Here is a 20,162-nt window from a genome sequence, read left to right on the forward strand (position 1 = left end):
ACATAATATAAACACCTATCAGTATTATGTTTTCAATAAGCTTATGATTGTTATTTAAATATTCTAAATACTTATCAATCAAGATATGTCCGCCCTCGATATTTTATACGTACATAAGCTCGCATCGGTATTCAATTATAAATTCAAATACCCCAAACTTTATCAACTTAACTCCATAACGAATAAACTTATATAAACATATGAACACTTAGTCTCTCAACTGTAGTAGATAATATTAATTGATATTTTCTAAGAGCCATGATAATAAAGCTTCTTAATTTTAACAAATTACTCGCTCTCCCATATATTTTTTTTGTTTTTGATAACTTTACTTTTAGTATCAAAATTTATATACTGAAGTTAAAACTATCTTGATTTATGATAAATAATTTTTTTAAGAAACTTATTCCGAAAACAGCTGGTAATCTTGCGCAAAGAATTTCTTGTCATGAATTTCGTCTTGTTAGATAGAAAGGTCTATATTTTCGATCAAAAGTATACTACCTCTCATCGATGCAACCGAATTTCTCTTGCAAGAACAATTCTTAACAGCTACGATAATTTTATTTTTTTTCTCATTAATTTTGTGTTTTTATTCAAGAATCATTTTTTTTATACAAAATAGCAGAGAAAAATCATATTTAAAGATAAAATTTTTACCTCAAAATATTCAGATTTTTTTTTACTAGAAATTTCAAAGAAAATATATTTTCTTAAATCGAGAAGTTTTTTTTCGGTGCAGATAATATTTTTCAATAAATTAATTTATTTTATATGTATTTAATTGAATAAATTAATCATTAACTTCAATGAATATGAAAGTAGTCGAAATAAAATTTATTTTTTTTTGTTGTCCTCATTCAATACTTCGAATATTATTTTATACGCCAACAAAAACCTTTTTATTTTTAACTAAAAGTAGTCGTTCAATAGATTATATATAATACATAAGCTCAGGACCAAAACTATATCATACAGAAAGAATGAGAACAAATAAAGTAGGGTAGTAAAATTTTAAAGTTATGGATATAATCTAAAAATAATTTTTATTATTATAATTAGAGATATCAGTACCACATAATTAACCAAACTGATTCAAATAAAAATTTGAAATGGTGGAAAATATTTGAAAATTATTATAACATTTCATACCTCTCCAGTAGTTTACACAGAAATAAGTTTCAATTACAAGCTATAGTACTTTTTTATAAACTTTCAAGTAGTAATAAAATTGACAAAAATTGTGCTGTATCAAAAAATTTTTTTACAGATTCTGAAGTCAAGTTTGTTATAAATTTTTGGAAGATTCAAGTTATTTTTTATAGCACTGTAATTTTTGAATAAATTTTTACTAGAAATTCATTCTGTGAAAATTTAATGAAAAAACATTTCCTATTATTATAATAAAATTTTCATGCTTATAATAAATTTTTTAACTTTTAAAATTCAAAAAACTTATTAATTTTTTCGCCGACTTAATATTTCACTTCAGTTAATGACTTAAAGCAGTTGCTATGAATTCAATAGCATACTTAGTTACGTAAATTAAAAAAAAATTAAAGTTTTATATTATATTCAAATGGTAACGTTGTATATTCATAAAGATGAAACTTCTATGATAATTTAAATTATAACAAAAATAAAAACAGTATGAATAGCAAAATAAATGATTCATGAATCGTCATGATAAATATTTAAATATACAATTATAAATAAAAGTATTTTATATAGCGGCGCTTAATAAGAGAAAAACGAGAAAATTTCTTGGGACATTAGCTAGTATCGAGTACATTAAATTAATTTGTAATTAACAAGAGATACTTAAGTTATCATCAACTATTGAAATTCACAGTCAACATATTTATTAACGTATGATCCGATCATCGACGATTTTTTTTATAGTTAATAACAATAATGTAATAAATAAATTGTATAATATTTTATTTGTGTATTGATGATTTGATTACTGTTGTTATGATAGTTTTAAAAAAATATGTAAGTAAGCATTTATTAATCCTCGTTAGTCACGGATTTATCAATCATCTTAATTAAGATTATGAAGTTATTTTTTATCATCGAGAATAGTGCAAATAAAAAAGTATAAGTAAGAATAGAGCGACTGACGAAGATTTGTATGCAAGTGCGTGTTAAAATTGTTTAGATATATTTTGATAATGTTCATATGTATTTTCAAATGTACTCAGACAAATAAAAATCGTGACTATTTTACTAGACTACCGAGTGCGTCACATCAGCAAAATAGTGATATTATTTAATTAATGAGCAATAACATTTTTTTTATAAAATGTCGAAAACAAAATTGCTCAAATATATTATAAAATATTATTTTTAAACAGAATATTAAACTTTAAAAATATTTATTTTTTTTAACGAATTGCGATTTTGTTTTCTTTATTGATCTACAAAATTATATTTATTAAAATTATTGTGTAAATAATAAATGAAGACGTGCGTTTTCTACAAGCCCTAAAAATATACGTATAGACGTTCGTATGTGTATTAAATAAATGAAAACTTTTTTATTAGGTAGCATTGAAAAATTTCAGTTATATGAACAAATATGTTTGGTAACGTAATAATAATAATATAAAAATAAGGACTCAACGAACAATAAGATTTTATTAAAATTTACCCAAAATTAATAATTTTGTTGTCTTAAAAAAAGTCAGGAATACACAACGATTTGTTATAGCAACAAAATGATACTGGTTAGTGCAACGAAAAATGGCACTTGTTATTGTAAGTAATGTGAATATGTTTCTAAAAAATAGATCACAGATCAACCTTCAAAATATCTCGTCAACTTTTTACTTTCGAAAAATAAAATTTTTACATCTGAAAAAGAAGTACCGTTTTCTTTAATCAATTATTCAAATTATTGTTCAAAAATTAAGGATTTCCCAACATTCTAAAAAATTTTTAGACTATTGTTATACAAAATAAACTAAAATTAACAAAAATTTATTTCCAAGATCGAAAATTTAAAATGTTCAAAGTAAATTTTCTTCTTCATTTTCATACGTAAACCACGAGTCAGTTATTATACGATGTTAGAAAACTCAAAGTGTCTAGGGCATTAAGTATTGTATGATAGATCTCAACAGGGCATGAAAAAAATCTCTCTTTTTTAATCACCTTGAAAATTTTTGTGACGTGTAGAAAATCAATTGAAAAAATGATGAATAAAGTAATTTGATAGTTCATTCCACTAGATAAAAAAAATCGGATTCTAGAAAACCTTTTGTGTTTAATACTTTTTTTACATTTGACTTCAATAACTGATCAATTGATTAAAAAAAACTGCGCACTTGTTTGATTCTGAAAATTTAATTTTTCAAAAATAAAATGGTGTCAAGATATTTTAAAGGTTCATCTTTGGGATCAAGTATGAATTAAATTTATTATCAAGTAATATCATTTTTTTTAACAACATGTGTACATTACTCACCGTAACAAATGCCATTTTATTGCATTAACCAATATCATTTTGTAGTCATAACAAATAGCTGTCTATTCTTGACTTTTTATGAGACAATACAAATTTTTTTTTAGTGTATCATTTTCAAAATTTATATTTATATCTTATGAACAAACCATCGTTTAATATTTCAAAATCGATTCTATGTTTCTATCAACGTAACGAAATTTTTTTAAATCATTTTTACCTTTAACCAACTTTATCCAATTATCTTGTCTAGAATCATCCATATGTAAAAAATGACTAATTCTTACAGTTCAATCATACACTATCCATAGAATTACAGTCTTCAGTTTTCAGTATTTATTAAAAAAACAATAAATAAATAAATGAAGAGTTCACTTTGCAGGGTTTTTTAATGATAATATAAATAGAATATTTCTCAAAGTTAATTTTACTCCGGAAGGATTGAATCAAGTAAATTCATTTTACTCTAAACATCACGTTGTAACTTTTTTACAATCTACTCTAGCTTTTATCGCTCTAAAGAATTATTTGAGTTCATTAAAAATCATTAAGCGTAGAAAATTTTGTCTTCTACTAAAAAGACAAAATATACTGAGAAAAAAAAACACTTCTTTTGAAAATTCATGTTCCTGACACAAGACCGTATATTCTAGCAAATTTCCAACATTGTATACTTTTTTATCTGGAGAATTTTTTCTCGTGTCAAGAATTGGTCGAATTGATTTAAATAATTATTATATTAATCTAGTGAAGCTATTTGTCTGTTAACTTATAATAATGTAAATAGGTATTCACAAAAATTTCTATTGTAAAAAAGTTAACGTGTCAAATTGGTCGTTTTTAGATTTTCTAAACTTTTTTTTCTGATTTTCATAATTTTATGACTTTTTTAATAGTTTAATTAGTGAAAAATCTTACTCAGATATATCTTTAGAATTTTCATTTAATACTTATAAAACATAGTCAGTTTAAAATATATTGAACATTGTATTTTCTACGCATTAATTAAAAAACTGCTGACATCTCTATAGTTTTTAAGTCTCTCATAAAAATCTGTGAATTTATCATTTTTTCAGAACTTTCTTCCAAAATCAACTCGGTTAAGAAATTTTTCAAAGAAACTTACATAGTTTTTAGAACGTTTCAAAATCATCCAAAATTAATTCGTTTGTTTTTAATTATCTTTCTTATAAATTTATTGTTTTTAACGTTAACATTATATATACTCTAAGAATTTTAATTTGATTCTTTGATTTTGAGATGTTGTTCAACATTTTTTTAACTTTCAAAATATGAAAAGCTGACATTTATTTTTATAGGTACCGGTGAGAATACTTATACTTTTAAAATCTCCGTTCAAAACAACCCATAACTTCATTCATGATCACTTAAATAAATTTTCCCTAGAGATGTTCTTTTTTTTCAACCGCTTAGATATTTAAATTCATTTTAGAAATGCATAGTTTTTAAGAAAATAATTTACTGATACTTAGATTTCTAAATAAATAAATATCATAACATTTGTTCATAAGAAATAAATGATCAATTTATAAAACCTTAAAATTTATTAAAACATCACAGAATTCGCAAATTTTATTGGAACCTAATTAAAGAAACGCCAGTTTTATTTAATACACTTAGTTATGATATAATAATTTATATTATCTATGTTTGTAGATACTCAAGTCTTTATGTACTAACGCAACTACTAATTATTATTACCACAATTTAAAAAATATAATATAATAATATATAATAAAATAACTATTGATAGATTAATTCATTATTAATTTAATAATAAATGCCCTTTAATTAATTTCAATTCACACTTCATTATTAATACACAACGCTAACTCATGCCACCAAGAAATCCTATCTCAAACAATCTTTATTACATCGAAATAATGTATATTACAAAATTATAAATAATAAGTAAAAAATGATCGAGTTTTTACTGATATAAAAAATATAAACAACAAACTCTGTTAAAGTGAACAAAAAACTTTGATTGATTTTGTAAATTTGAACTAAAAACTAATTGAATATAAATACACATATCGTTTAGTTATTTGCGTGAATAAAAAGATAAAATTGAAGTAAAATTAGACTACGCAAAAATGTCAAAAGAAGGCAATCATAGAAAACATGAAAAATATATATTATTATATAGACAATTAAAATTTTAATAATTAAATTAGATGCAGTTATAAAATATTACTTGTGTATGGTAAATTTTGCCTACTCTATTTTAAATTTTAGTGAAAATTGATTGAACAATAAAAATATGAACATATGTATTTCAGACTCAGAACATAGGTTAAATTATATTCGAAAATTTTAGTAACAATCAAATTTTTCAAGCATATTTATCAGTAGGTGTAGAATAAACAAAACAAAATTTTGCTAACTTGAGAAATAATAGTTATAGAGAAGCAGTGAAATAGAAGCAGAGGATAAAAAGAAATAATATTATTTTTATTGTTATTGGTTTATGATAAAAAAAAAAAAAAAATAATAACAAAAGAGCAAAAAGAGAATGAAGATTTATATTCATCAAAGTCAACTTAATCCTAAGAGTGAGAATCATTGATAACCACAGTGGTCTGTAGAAAAAATTTATCAAAAATTTTACAGCACTAAAAAAATTAATAAAGAATTCTATTAATTTTAACTCGATTAAAAATATTTGATTTATTAAAATAGAAAGTTGAGTTTATTCTAAGTTATATGTGACAGATCTTCTTAAAGTTGTCGCTATACTAAAAATAAACATTCCTCCAAGTCAATGTCTTCCACTAACAGAGATAGATGCTTTACGAATTTCAAAGTATATACAGCGAAGTCTCTATAACTTTCCATTCTCTGACTTAAACTCCTTACTATTTTCCACTAAAGAAGACACAGAGAAAAATAAATAGACATTTTTCCAGTTGTTATATAGATAAAATTTCTTTGCTTGCAAATAAATTTTTACAACGTTAATATATGTGTTATTCGTGTAATAAAATGACAGTAATAATTTACAGGATTTCCACCTATCACATACTAAAAAAATGCTTCTTTTAAAAATTAATATTATCAACACAAGAACGTATATTCTTGAATATTTACAACAATATACTTTTTTGTCGAATAATTAATCGAATTGATTAAAATCATTTTTTTTAATTCAAGTAAAGCTTATGAAGAATTTTTATGACAACATACGAAAAATCTCCGTGTGACTGAAATCTACTAACAACCAGATATTTAATCTATTGGAGAATAAAAAATTTATAAATTTTTTGTATACATAAAAAAAATTTTTATATTAAGATACAATTTTTCTTGTGTCGACACATAAACAGCACCTATAACAAAATAGCAAAAATTCGTATGTCAACATGAAACTTTTTATGTTGTCATAGAAATTATTCCTATACTAACATCAGAACTTTTTCAAAGCTGCTTAATTATTTTAGCATTGCAATAGTAAAAATAAGTATATTTTAATGCAGTCGAATCAATCTAAAATGTGAGTTCTCGAACATCTAAAATATTTGTTCACTTTTAACGAATGTATCCTGTAACTCTTAGTGAAAGAGTCCCGTCACAGAGAGTTGACCATAGAATAATTTTCATGATAATATTAAATATTTTACTTTATCACATGGATATAACTTCGATGTTGACACAGTAAAATAAGCTTTACTACCGTATATTCTCTAACTCAAATTCCTGGAATTTGATACACGTCCCAGTAAAAGTTAAAGAGATTTCACCGTACATTTAGAACCACTAATACTTTTAAAATCATTGAATTGTTATAATTCATTTACTTTATTAACAATTATCGTCAAATTAAAAATAATTTTGTTTAAAAATGAATTAAAATTTTTAACAGAACTTTGTTGTGAGGACTTGGACTTTTTTATAAGTTAAATATTAAAAACCAATAAAATTCTTTCCGATGATAAACATGATTAAAAATCTAAACTTGACCACTTTTTTATCTATGATCATCATTCGTAACTTCATAAACGTGTTAGTAACATAAAATAAATAAAGATTTTAAATCAATCACTATTTGTAGAAGTAAAAAAGAAGATTTATCGAAACTAAAAGGTATTAAAGGTTATAGGGAAAATAAAAAATAAATTTATAAACGTTAAATTATTCGGAGCTAATTTAATAACAGGGTGTTAATTATCAATTGCATTATTTTTAGATAAAAGGCTTGTGTCCACATTCAGGTGGATATTTATTTATTTTTGGGATACCTGCGTCCACGCTCGCGCTTGTACTGGCCACCGTACTTGCAGCGGTTCGCCGCGAGCTCCGTGATCTCAGGGATCCAGCTGGCAAACACCGCCTACACCCACAATAATCCGTTGCCGTAAGATTTCAAAAAAACCTAACTACTGTATGTTTTTTATTATGATTTTGCATATTATCCAAGCTCATTTTGCTTTTATTCATTTATTATCTTCTATTCTATATAGATATCTACGTTAATTTTTATTTATTGATTATTTTCTATCATGTCATTATTTAATATTATTCAATGAATAATTTTTTTTCATTCATCTTATCACAAAGTAAAATAATATTGCAAAAAGATTGATTTTTTTTAAGGACAATACCAAAATATACAATTCGCTAAGTTTGTTAATATTTGCTTAAATTTCAGATCAAAATAATTGTCGTTAGAGAGTCTATGTGTTTTCTTTTACAAGCAAAATATCTTAAGACAAAATATATATTTCACATTAAATCAGTTAAATCAAAATGTATTACATGTAATATAAAATTTTCGATAAATGAATTCTCATTTCACTTTGAAATTAAATTTTCAAGTAATTCTTTTGCGTTGTTTAAAAATTGCCGAGACGAACAAAACATATCAAATCGTTTAGTTGCTTATATTTTTAAAAATTGTTTGTGTAACTTTTAATATTAGATCTGTGTCATTTTCTGACACTGATTTTGATTACATACGTTAATTGGAAAACGCTTGATTAAAATGATTAGTTTACTTCCCACTTACACAAAAATTAAAAAAGATAAAATTCCTGTAGACAATTTTTACATTTTATAATTGTAAAATATATGTTAAAAATTTTAAGATTTTCATTAGACATTCGAGTTTCAATATATAGTTGAATTCTCCGGTTACAAGTTAATGTCATCAAATCAAACATTTACTTCCCTAGTAAGTTATGACAGCCTCATTGTTATAACTCTTGCTAATCGGCTTCATTATTTAATCGATGAAACTATCAGTTAATAAAAGTGTACTAATCGTGTGACGAATTCTTTACTCACTTTTGTAACGATCATAAAACTGTTTTGTCACCGATCAAGCATAGTGTGGCAATTACAAACCACGGGCATTTATCGGAACTAATTTGAATTAAGAATAGCATACTTTGATAACGAAAAACTATGTTTATTATTTTATTTTATTTATTTACTAGCTGTTACTCGCCCGCTTCGCTGTGCGCTTTATAGAATTGCATTTTAAAATCTAGACTTAAAATTTAATAAGAGTATTGTCTAATCATTACAATGTGTAATGATGATTATCATGTATAATCATTATTAACATTCCCGTGTCTTTTTTACAAAAGTGAATAATTGATGTGAAAAAAAATTTTTTTTAATGAGCGTTGAAAGTTTTAGTTAAAGAAATTGCAGGTCATAAGTTAAGAAATCCGCCTAGTATATAAACATAACCAATGGAATTAAACAATTTATTTTAAACAAATGACAACCGAATAGAATAAAGTTAGTTATAATAAAAATTCATTATTTTTAAGTCAAAAAAATATAGGTTCCGGATAAGTAATCACCAACATATCATATACTAAAACCTTCTCCGTACCACGCTGCATCTTATGATAAAAGTATTATTTCGATCGGTTCAGTAGTTTTCCCAGTATAACCAGACAAAAAAACCGGCTCTCGGTTTTATAAAAATAAGGCTGATTACCTTTAAAATAGCAAATAGTATTGTTGAAAAATATAAAGTTAAATGGAAGAAACCACTAAGAGTAAATACTGAAATAATTCTTGATTAAATGTTAATGTACACTTCCATGAATTTATTATAGACATATTAAGGATCGAGTTTTCTCCCGAAATACATATAGTTATTTTAAAAATAATAAATTTGAGCATGATAATTGAGCCTTCTAAAAATTGAAACTTTGTTCTAACTGATATTGTAATTGCCTGTATGTTTGGATATTATGTATATTTTGCCTATAACAAATATACGAGAGTAAAAATCTTGTGGTCACATAAATTTTTAGCTCTATCTCTTCAACTGATTTTTAATTTGGTAATTTTTGCTCTCAAATTTTTCGTTTGAAAATGCAAAAATAATTGATGTTTTATTTTTTTTGGGTAAACGCGATTTTAAAGTTAATTGTAGAATACAAAGATTGCATGACTTCAAGATTTTGATTATATATCTTCTGAATTTTAATTTTTTTTTAATTCACAGGAAAAAAAGATGAGAGACATGGAGGTTGATGGATGTTATATATGAATACCTCTTTCCATGTTCCCGCTTGTACTCGCCGCTGTATTTGGACCTACTGCCTACGAGCTCTATTATCTCAGGTATGCTACTAGCAAAAATGGCCTGTAAATAAAAATAACTGAAGGATTCTATTGTTGATATTACAAATTACATACATAGTAGTATTATTTGTGATGTACACTGAATATTCCATGCGAAAGCTGCCACTATTGAACTTTTAATGTTATTATTTTGCTAATAATTTTACAAGATATTGAGCTCAAAAAAGGACCCTCTACTTTTCCACTATCTTGAACTTCAAAAAAATCTCTTATTTCTTATTAAGATACGAATCTCAAAAAATTACAGTAATATTCTTACATTTTCGATTTGTACCTATTACATTTTTCAATATCACAGTTTTTAATAGAAAGACAATCCAAAAATAAATCGCAATAACAAATTTTCATTTTAAAACACGATTTACAAATTTTGCAGGTACTTTGTTATTATATTTTAAAATTGAAAATGTAAACTTCCTTTTTTTTTTTTTTTTTTTTCAAAATAAATAAGCTTTGAAAACTAAATCAAAAAGTACAAAGTTCAAAAGCGACTGATTTAACATGTAATGGCTCTATACAAAAATAGATATCTTCACATAAAAAAAAGCTTTCATGAACAGTATTATGGACGATAATTTTTCTAAATTATAGGTACTTTATTTGAACATCAAATAGCTTTCAATTATGCATGGAAACACTAATATTTTTTTTAATGCTTTCAAAATATTTTTTATTTGAAAAAATGGACGAAATTGTTCAAAACAATTAAGGGAAGCAAAAAGTAATGGAACTTTGATAAATTTATTTTTTTTCTGCAATAGCAAATGTCAAAAATAACTTGTTCAATTGGAAATTTAAATATTAAATACTTTATTACAGTTAATCAAAATTATTCTTGTGAAAATAAATTCTCGATTGCGAAAGCAGAGATTCATATATTCGAATATCACAACGAAGCACTTTATGTGCATATATTTAGGGCTATGAAACAATCATTGTATCGACAATGTTGACGTCAATTGAATTGAACAAAAAATATTTTTCTTTGCAATACTCGTATATATATATACTTGCACGTTGAAAGTAATGTGTAAGTTTAAAACTGACCATCAATTATGTGAATAAACAATTTTCAATCCATATCGAGTATACATCACTCAGTTTCTTGGTAAAAATAATTCTGACAATCAATATTGATCAATGTCACTGCTTTTTCAAGCGTGTCCATAAGATAAATAAGACATATTAAAGATCGAGACACTGAAAAATTAACGAACAGAGCTAGAGTACAAGTGGTTACTGATAATAAGCAATTTAAAGCAACGGCTGAGTATACAATAAAAAGTTTATAAAAATTGAATTATTAAATAATATTTGCAAATTCATTGATCATCTCTCCATACCAATCTCCCAGCTTTTGTTTAATCATTCCATAAATTGGTTATTTTACAAAATATAAGATTATCGAGCTTGGTATATTTAATTTTATTTTAACAAGCTTAAGAGACAAATATAGCGAAGAGTTAAAAATATAGCACGATAAAATTCAAGAAGCAATTTCAGTCAGCCGAGGCTAATTAATTAATAGAAGCACACAAGTAAAAGTAGGGTAATTTAGAATTTCGGAAAATTTTTTATCCCTCTCACATTTTGTATGGGTATGCACTAAATACGTTTATAGTGTATTGTCTTGCCAAATCATGATTCATTTTCATCTCACAGAAGTAATAAAATAATTTAAATTTACTTGGAAACTCATTTAATACATCTCAGACGTACTTACGTTCTTAGAACTTAAGAATTTATTGTTCTTAATGTTTTTTATTTCACTTCAACTTATTTGTTTAAAAAAAAATAATTACTTTAATTAACTCATGTAAAAATTTTCTGATATGATCTGATACTCCCATGTATAAACTTTTCGACCAAAGTGTTACAAAACTCTAATGGGGGGCACATGATCGCCGAATTGTCTCCTTTCTAGAGAGCTAAATACGAACATAATATTAACTCATTAACTCTTAAGAAGCTTATCTGACATTGATTGTTAGTTTTATCAATTACTTAATCAGTTTTCGTTTAATAAACCATTTCAATTTTTTTACATATCTCTAGAAATCATAGAAAATTGAAAAATGATTTTTTTATTCTTATATATAGCCCGATATAGCCATATCAGAAAATGTTTTCACGGGAACTCAAAAGCAAACTTTATCAAAAAATTAATGTTACTCTATTACATTAATATAAATTGGCTATTTGATGGTTCTCAATTCTCCTTAAAAAAGTGTTGACTACAAGCAAATACATACACACGCTGACACGCATATATAAACGTGGTTGAAATAAAAACTGATTGATTTCCGTGAAATGTAAAAATATAATGCACTAGAGATTTAGTTGTTTTTGAAAGCTGAATTTAATGCCATCCTTATTTTAAATATAAGAACACTTCAATGGTTAGTTTTATTATTTTCAAAATAAATTTTTATTTTTTTTTTTTTTTGTATTTCTCTTTCAATACAAATTATTTGTATCCATATGATATTTCGCGTCCCATAGTAAACCAGTTTACATTTTAATTATCAGTTTCTTTGAAAATATTCTATTATTTATAATATTGATAAGAAAAATAATTATGATTAATGATAAATAACTTTGAACCGAAGAAATGATTGAAACGAAGTTCCTTATCATATGTTTGTGAATAAAGGCTAATCCGAGAATAATGTAAGAATTTTTCATTAAATTACTTACAATAGCTTAAGAAAACTTTTGTAAGATTCATTATTTCGAATAATATCGTTAACTATTTTTTTTTAATTTTTCCATCTGAATATTTTTGTTAAAAATAAAATTAAAGAAATTTTGAAAACACATTTTTCAAAATTTTAAATATGACTTAATGTATATCATAATATTTCAGAATGTACTAATAATCTTTGCTAAATTTTATTTTTTCAATTCTGTGATATCTTCAAGCTCAATTTTTTAATGATCAAATAATTGGACTTTATTAGATTTATTTTTTACCAGCTATAGGTATTTCCCCAAAAATTTATCGTTGTCGTCTCAAATTTAATGTCTTGTAATTTAAAGAAAATTGAAAATAATCAAGGATGCCAAAAAATGGCAATTGCAAATAAGCAAAAGTATCCGAGTTAACGAATAATGCTCCATATATATTTTGGAACAATTGTCATTTGTTTTCTTAAATATTCATAAGAAACTTGCGGCTTTTTAAAAATGATAAATGGCATATGAATTATTTAAGTTAATCTCGAAATCTATTTTCAAAAACGAGAACAAATGTCGTTGGTACATATATGAATATCTCAGCATGTATGAAATATCAATGGTTTCCATTGTAATTTTATGAAAAATTGTTCACTATATTTGTTCTGGGCAAAAATAGATCTAAAAATGATTCTACTAAAACGACTATCAGAATCATATCTTTACATTTCATTAATTTAAATACTCTTTTATTACAATAAATTAATAGTATTTTTCGACAAATCTTATAAAAGTAACAATAAATAGAATCATCACTTAATTTTTGTGAATTTACTCGACAGTTATCCCTAAAATCTACTTGAAAACAATTTCAAATTACTTAAGCAGATTTTAGAAATTTAATTACTACCGTTAGACTATTGTTAAGAATTAAACAGAAATTTTCCTTTTCCCCAGCTATAAAATTTATACTTTATACTTGTGTAACTGTTAAATAAATTAGTGAAATAATTTAAATTTGCTTGATATATGAGAAAATCTTCACGTTTACTACGATTATTTTATAATTATAATTTAGGTATGAATTAATTTCATAATGTATTTCATCAGGAATAATGTTGAATAATAATTTGAAAGTTTATAAGATCGAAAAGCTCAAGCATACTCGTATCTAAGAGATTAATTTTAAGTCCAATTGGTTAGAAAATGAAGAAGCAATAATGTTTTCAAGTTCTCTGAACTAGAAAGCAGCGGCAAGCTTTAGAACTGATTCGCCGGGTCAACGATTTTTCCAATTTTCTTTTATAAGATACCCTTACATTATATAATTCTTCAGTATTTATTTTCTTTTGAACTTTCACAAAGGTAAAATTCTATTTACAGGTTAATTTTTAGAAAAATCAAAAAAATTTTTATTGAAATAACTTTGATAAAGAATTTTTAGAAGAGAATAAAGTGATAGCTATTCTATTTATTGATATATATGAATAATATGAAAATATGAAATAATATGAAAAAATATTTTTTTTTAAGAAAAACAAATTTTCTATAACACAAGTAAGATAAAGGATTTTATAACAAGTTTTTGTTGTTTTGTTAAATTATAGTTAAAATGGTACTTGACTGTTTACAGTTCATCACTTAATTTGAATTATGAAAGTAATCATTGTCGAATAAATCAATTTGGAATTTTAGTCATGCACGGTCGAATAGTAATACTCAGACAATAAATCAGCTCATACAGACGAGGGACATATCTCACGCGCAGCTTCTCATTTTCTGATTATTGATTTTGGAGATAATTTATTCCACTGTTATTATGGAACATAGTAATTGAATTTTTTTCTCTTTTAACTGTATATCAACGAATAATCCTGACATTGAACAACGACAGCCGTGTTAAACTACTAGCAGAAGCGACTGGAAGGAAGATGACCGACATACTTATTTTATCACTGAAAATCTACTAACACGGAAAAAAATGTCTTGTTAAATTTACATCAAACTTCGTTGACATAATAATGAGTGATTACGATAAAAAAAAAAATTGCACCCATTTCTTCCATTTATTTTACAATCTAATATTTAATCACTTTTCTATAATTAAATCGGATCAATACTATCAACCCGGTCAAGTAAAAGATGGAAAATGTACAACTTTTACCCTCACTGATTTCTTATTTTCTTTTTATAAGCAAATTGTTAATTAATGACGCAAGTTAAGGATATCATTAGCAAGAATTTTCTCAAAAAAATTAATTACATCTCTTGCTATTTAGGAAACAACTAAAATATTTTAATTATTAATATAAAATATTTTAAATATTAATTATTAATTCTTGAAGAAAATTAGTCATTTTTTTTTAACTATTCTTAATCAAACATTTTCTCTTAGTAATCATATTTTCAGGAAAATAGATGCTGAATATAAATGAAGTGAGTAATATTTTTTTAATCGCCATTATGCCCGACAAATTATAGAAATAAATTTTTCTAAGTGATCTTTTTCAAAAAATGAAAATAATGAAATAGAAATAAAAATATTTTTTGGCTCAACAGTGACAATTGTTACTTGATATCTAATTTATTGCTCTCGATAATTTAGCACAAAATCAAATAATTTATTTCATGAATATCCAATATTAAAAAAAAAAGTTACAGTTTTAAAAACTAAATAATCATGTCAGAATTTTTCAGTAAGTTCAACACTATTTTTTCCGTGTAATTTTTTGAATGAACAACATTTTTGTCCAATAATTATGAAACAATAGATTATTACAATATAAATGAAAAATCATTTAAACTTTGAAAATTTTTCACCGAATTTACTAATTTATTGTGTAATAAGTTTTTAAAACATATTCTTTCAGAAATTTTCTCCCTCTTACTCGATAAAAATGTCAACAATAAACATCTACACGTACACACACTATCTGCGCGAGTAAAACAGCTGGAAAAGGCATTTTGGAGTCAAAGACAAAGCATTGTTGAACGGAATAGTACTTTACTAAAATAAACCAGGCGCCTAATCGTTATACCAATCGCTAGGTTGTCATTGACGGTAAGTGTCATCAGTTTGTGAGTGCGCAAATTTCAATATTCTACCTAGTATTTCCAGTACTTTTTATTTATATAGATTTTTATCATAATACCTATAAAAAAGTCAAGTTTCTTCACTCTCCAATATAAAATGTTTTGTCAATAAAAGTAGTTCTTTTTTTATTTTAAGTTCTCGGGATTAATTAAATTTTTCGACTGTCAAATTACAATAAAAAATTGCAAACTAAAACCTGATCCAACTTCGTTATAAGACCTACCCTCGCCCAACATGATTATAACTGATCTCATGAAGACGTCTAATTTTAGTACACGAAAATTTGAGCAATTTGTTCTTAATTATTTTTCTGTCTCTATAGATATTTATAAATTTCATTTTTTTAGTTATCTTATTCTACACTGCTAAGTTATTTTTAGCTAAAAAATATCGCCACGAAATTTTAACGCTATACTTATTTATTCACTCAAGAGCATTTTCCTTAAAATAATATTTCTTTATTTTACAAACATTATGCAAATCACTAAAGCAAAATAATTTTAAAAGCATGGTTTCTAATAAAAGTATAAATATATAAGATTTATTTTCTTATTAATTTTTTTTTTGTAATCTGTTCTGTTAAATTTATGACATAATTCAATAAAAAAAAAATTATAACAGCAATTATTATTTAGACTACTCGACAAATTGGATATTTTAATAAGTTAATCTAAATTTATAGTGCATATGAATTTAACTGAATCCGTTGTTAACTTGTTAATTGCACGCATTGGTGTGTACAGAAAATTAAATTTTCTGTACTAGTGCTAAAAGATAATGACGTTGTCAAAAAACCGCTTGATTATAAGTTACTGTTAATATTATTATTATTTTCACACAGAACATTAGATGTAAGTTGTTAGTATGTCAAAATAGATCGTTAATGTCATTAATAAAGAAAAACATTTTTGTCGATATCAATATAATTATAAAATTAGATGGAAAGCTCTTCATTCGATAAACTTTGTGAATGTCAAAAGTTTTAAGTAAAAACAAGAACTAAGTTGGTCGACCTCTCTCTTTTTATGTTTTCTTCATGTTATACTTTGCGATAATGAAAATTGCGGAATGAAAATTACTAAATAAACCGATTTATATATACAGATTAAAAAAAAAAAAAAAAAAATAGATCATTAATATTTGTGTTTTTATTCTCATATATTGATTGTCTCCCGTGCTGCCTTGCTCCGCTCGAGGTGCAGGTCATGTTCGGTTAACCGGTTGGTCCATAAGTAAGAGAATGATCAGGAGATGATATATTTTTCAAACAATCGGGCGTCACACGTGAGCTGATCTTTGTGTTGGCATTAGCAACCATAAACAATTCTAATTAATTGTTTTAATAATTATATCTTATTTTGAATCTATATAATGCACAGCAATCGACGCAAACCCTTTTTGACGAACAACTTCCCTCTCATTTGTTGACGATTTTTGGATTATGCGGTTTCATATGTAAACGAAACGAATTTAGTTTTTATACATTACTTTTTTTATTTTTTATTACAGTTTTCGATACCGCTTCACGACATTTATCAACTTTGTCGTCAATTAACAAATAATAACATTGTGGTCAGATAACTTTTGTTCTCAATTAAATTAATATTTTCATTTTAAAATTATTTTTTATCTAAAATTTTGTTGATAAATATCATGAATAAAATCCTCATTTGAACAGTGATACTAGGCGAATGAATTCTGCTAAAAATTATTCAAAGTTTTATTATAATCTTAATAATAATGTATATAAAATACTAATTTGCGATTATTTTTTCAAGGTACATTATTCTCTCTGATAAATTTTAATTTATACCAGCTTTTTTATAGCTTTCCAATAAATTCACGCTGCTATAGCTGTTATCTATTTTTCGGCAGTCATGCATACACCATGCATCACCATTCAAACAAAGCATTCATTTCTCGGTATTAATTTAGTTATATATAGTTTCTAAAAATGTCCTGTGATATCACTGTAAAAATTTTTGGATTAATAATTATCAAAATTATCCTTTAAAAATATATATTAAATTTAACTTTCTATAAAAATAAAAAAAAAATAAAAAATCAAGCCCATAGGACATTTTTATGGATAATTATAATTAGCAATTTCGTATTGTCAACTCATGTGATTTATTTTAGATGATTTCATTAGTTTTATTGAATTTCTTTTTTAGTTTTTGGTTGGAAAGTCACGTCAATGAACCAGCTGCTAAGACAAAATCAATATAGACAAAACCACGTGAATTTTACACAGCTCAAGCGCAACGTATTTAGATGTGTTTTACGTATGCTATACATTTTATCTTTTATCTACTAATTTAGTTTATTAAAAGAGAAAATTATTTTACTATTTTTCTTTAATTTTTTATAAAACGTTTTCTGGAAATAAATTTGTCAAACGCGTATTTTTTTTTTAATTTGAGCAGTATGAGGTGGTGCAATAAAAAACGACTATTTTGTTTATTTGAATTTTATTTTTAAATATTTTAGATTATTTTATACTAAACAAAAAAAAACATACCGTCCAATTAAAAATAGCGACTGATTAGTAAATTTCTTTTAAAAGATAAAATTTGCAAAAAAACTGTTTAAAAAATTTTAATTAATAAACGATTTAAAAATCAAAAGTTTTGTATCCATAAACTTATTTTTATCGTCGATTTTTAGAGCATGCGCATTGACGTGGCTTCCAGAAATAAAATAATCTATTCAAGATGAATTGACAAGTACTCGTGTTAGCAGAGCATGTAAAACGAACGACCAACGTTTACCTCAATTATTAATTTTAGCGGAATCTCTCATTGCCATTTTTAAAAAACCCGGTAATCATTGTATTGGTCCAGTGAATATTGATCCAATTATCGAGAACTTTACAGATTTTCATAGGTACAGTTTTATATTTAAAATACCTGCTATAGATGTGATAAAATTTAATTCTGTAAGATGAAGACGAAATCTAGATCAACAGCTCACAGATATAGTAAAGGTAAAGAAAAGTCTAGTCAATTACAGAATAAGACTCAACAGTCTATCAGCACATTAACATTTAAAGGACGCATGAATATGCAATTTTCTGCGCATTGTTTAGCTTAAATTAACTTAGTTACAGATACAACACCTTATATTTCAATTTTAAGCAATGTACAGGTCAACTTGGTACATGGACCAGTTGTATATGGACCAATTTCAGGTGGATCGGTACAAAGATAACCAAAGAAGCTAGAATGAAATATCATTTAAACAAACTTTTATAAGTATTGTTTGTCAGTAACATTTTTAGAAAAGGGCTATGAAAATAAGAGCAGTAAAAAGGAAATGAGTTAAAATAAATTAGAAATTTTACACGGAAGTTTAAGGACATAAACAAAAAATCTACAATAAACGCTTGAACAAAAAAAAAGTTGAAAGATCGTTCGTTCTGCAAGCTCACGAGATAAATCCTGAAAAAAATTCCTGTTGTGATTTTTACTATATCGTATTATTTACTTTTGGTTTTTTAATAGAAAATTACGCTGAAAAGTAAAGTACTTGATTCAAGGAAATTATTTTAAAGAGGACCGGCTATCTTAATTCAGAAATTTGTTATCTTGAAACTCACTTTCTTAGCTCGAGAAATTCTACATTTTTAAGAATATAATCAAAAATTTTCCAAGAACGCGAATCAAAAAATTATTATTGAGTATTCTATATTTTTGGTTCTAAAAAGTTTCGAAAATCAAAATAGTAAGAATGAACTTCAATAAAGAAAAACAAATTTTATTTGAACACATTCTGAAAGGTACTTGAGAATTATTTTTGATGATATTAAAAATAACAGAAATCGGAGAGTTGCGACCATCTATCTTAATCTTCGAAGAAGAAATTTTTGGGTGATTCGACTTGAAATCTTAGGCATTGATTGAACGTACTCTTTTTTTTTTTTTTTTTTTTCAAATTTTCATCTACACCATTATTCAATTATTGCTTAATTACTTTACTTTAAATCCAATTTAGTTAACTTTAAAGTTCAAAGTTGTGTAGGTTCAATTAAATTATTTCATCAGTCAAAGAAGCTGATTTCAGATTGTATATCTAAATAGGTCTAATTGAAATATATGTAGGTAATCTTGTTCGAAAACAGTAAAATGATGCATGAAAATTCTTTAATTAAGAATTTTTTTCTCTTTATCCAAAAGTTTTATTTTATTGATTTGAGAATGAATATCTTAAATCAATTCGAAATTAATATTTTAAAACAGCAATGTAACTTTGCAAATAATATTTTCCATGAATCAAGAAGTTTTGTGTATAAACAAAATG

The 20,162-nt window shown here is 25.0% G+C and overlaps 1 protein-coding gene across 13 annotated transcripts in view; it reads right to left on the minus strand.

The window, feature by feature from the left end:
• Positions 1-20,162, minus strand: part of Slo (calcium-activated potassium channel slo) — a 213,314-nt gene that overhangs the window by 129,989 nt on the left and 63,163 nt on the right. The window lies entirely within an intron of this gene.

Source organism: Cotesia typhae, unplaced genomic scaffold, assembly GCF_013202065.1.
Source record: "Cotesia typhae breed Kobodo isofemale line unplaced genomic scaffold, CoteBio_Ctyphae contig_27, whole genome shotgun sequence".
NCBI lineage: Eukaryota > Metazoa > Arthropoda > Insecta > Hymenoptera > Braconidae > Cotesia > Cotesia typhae.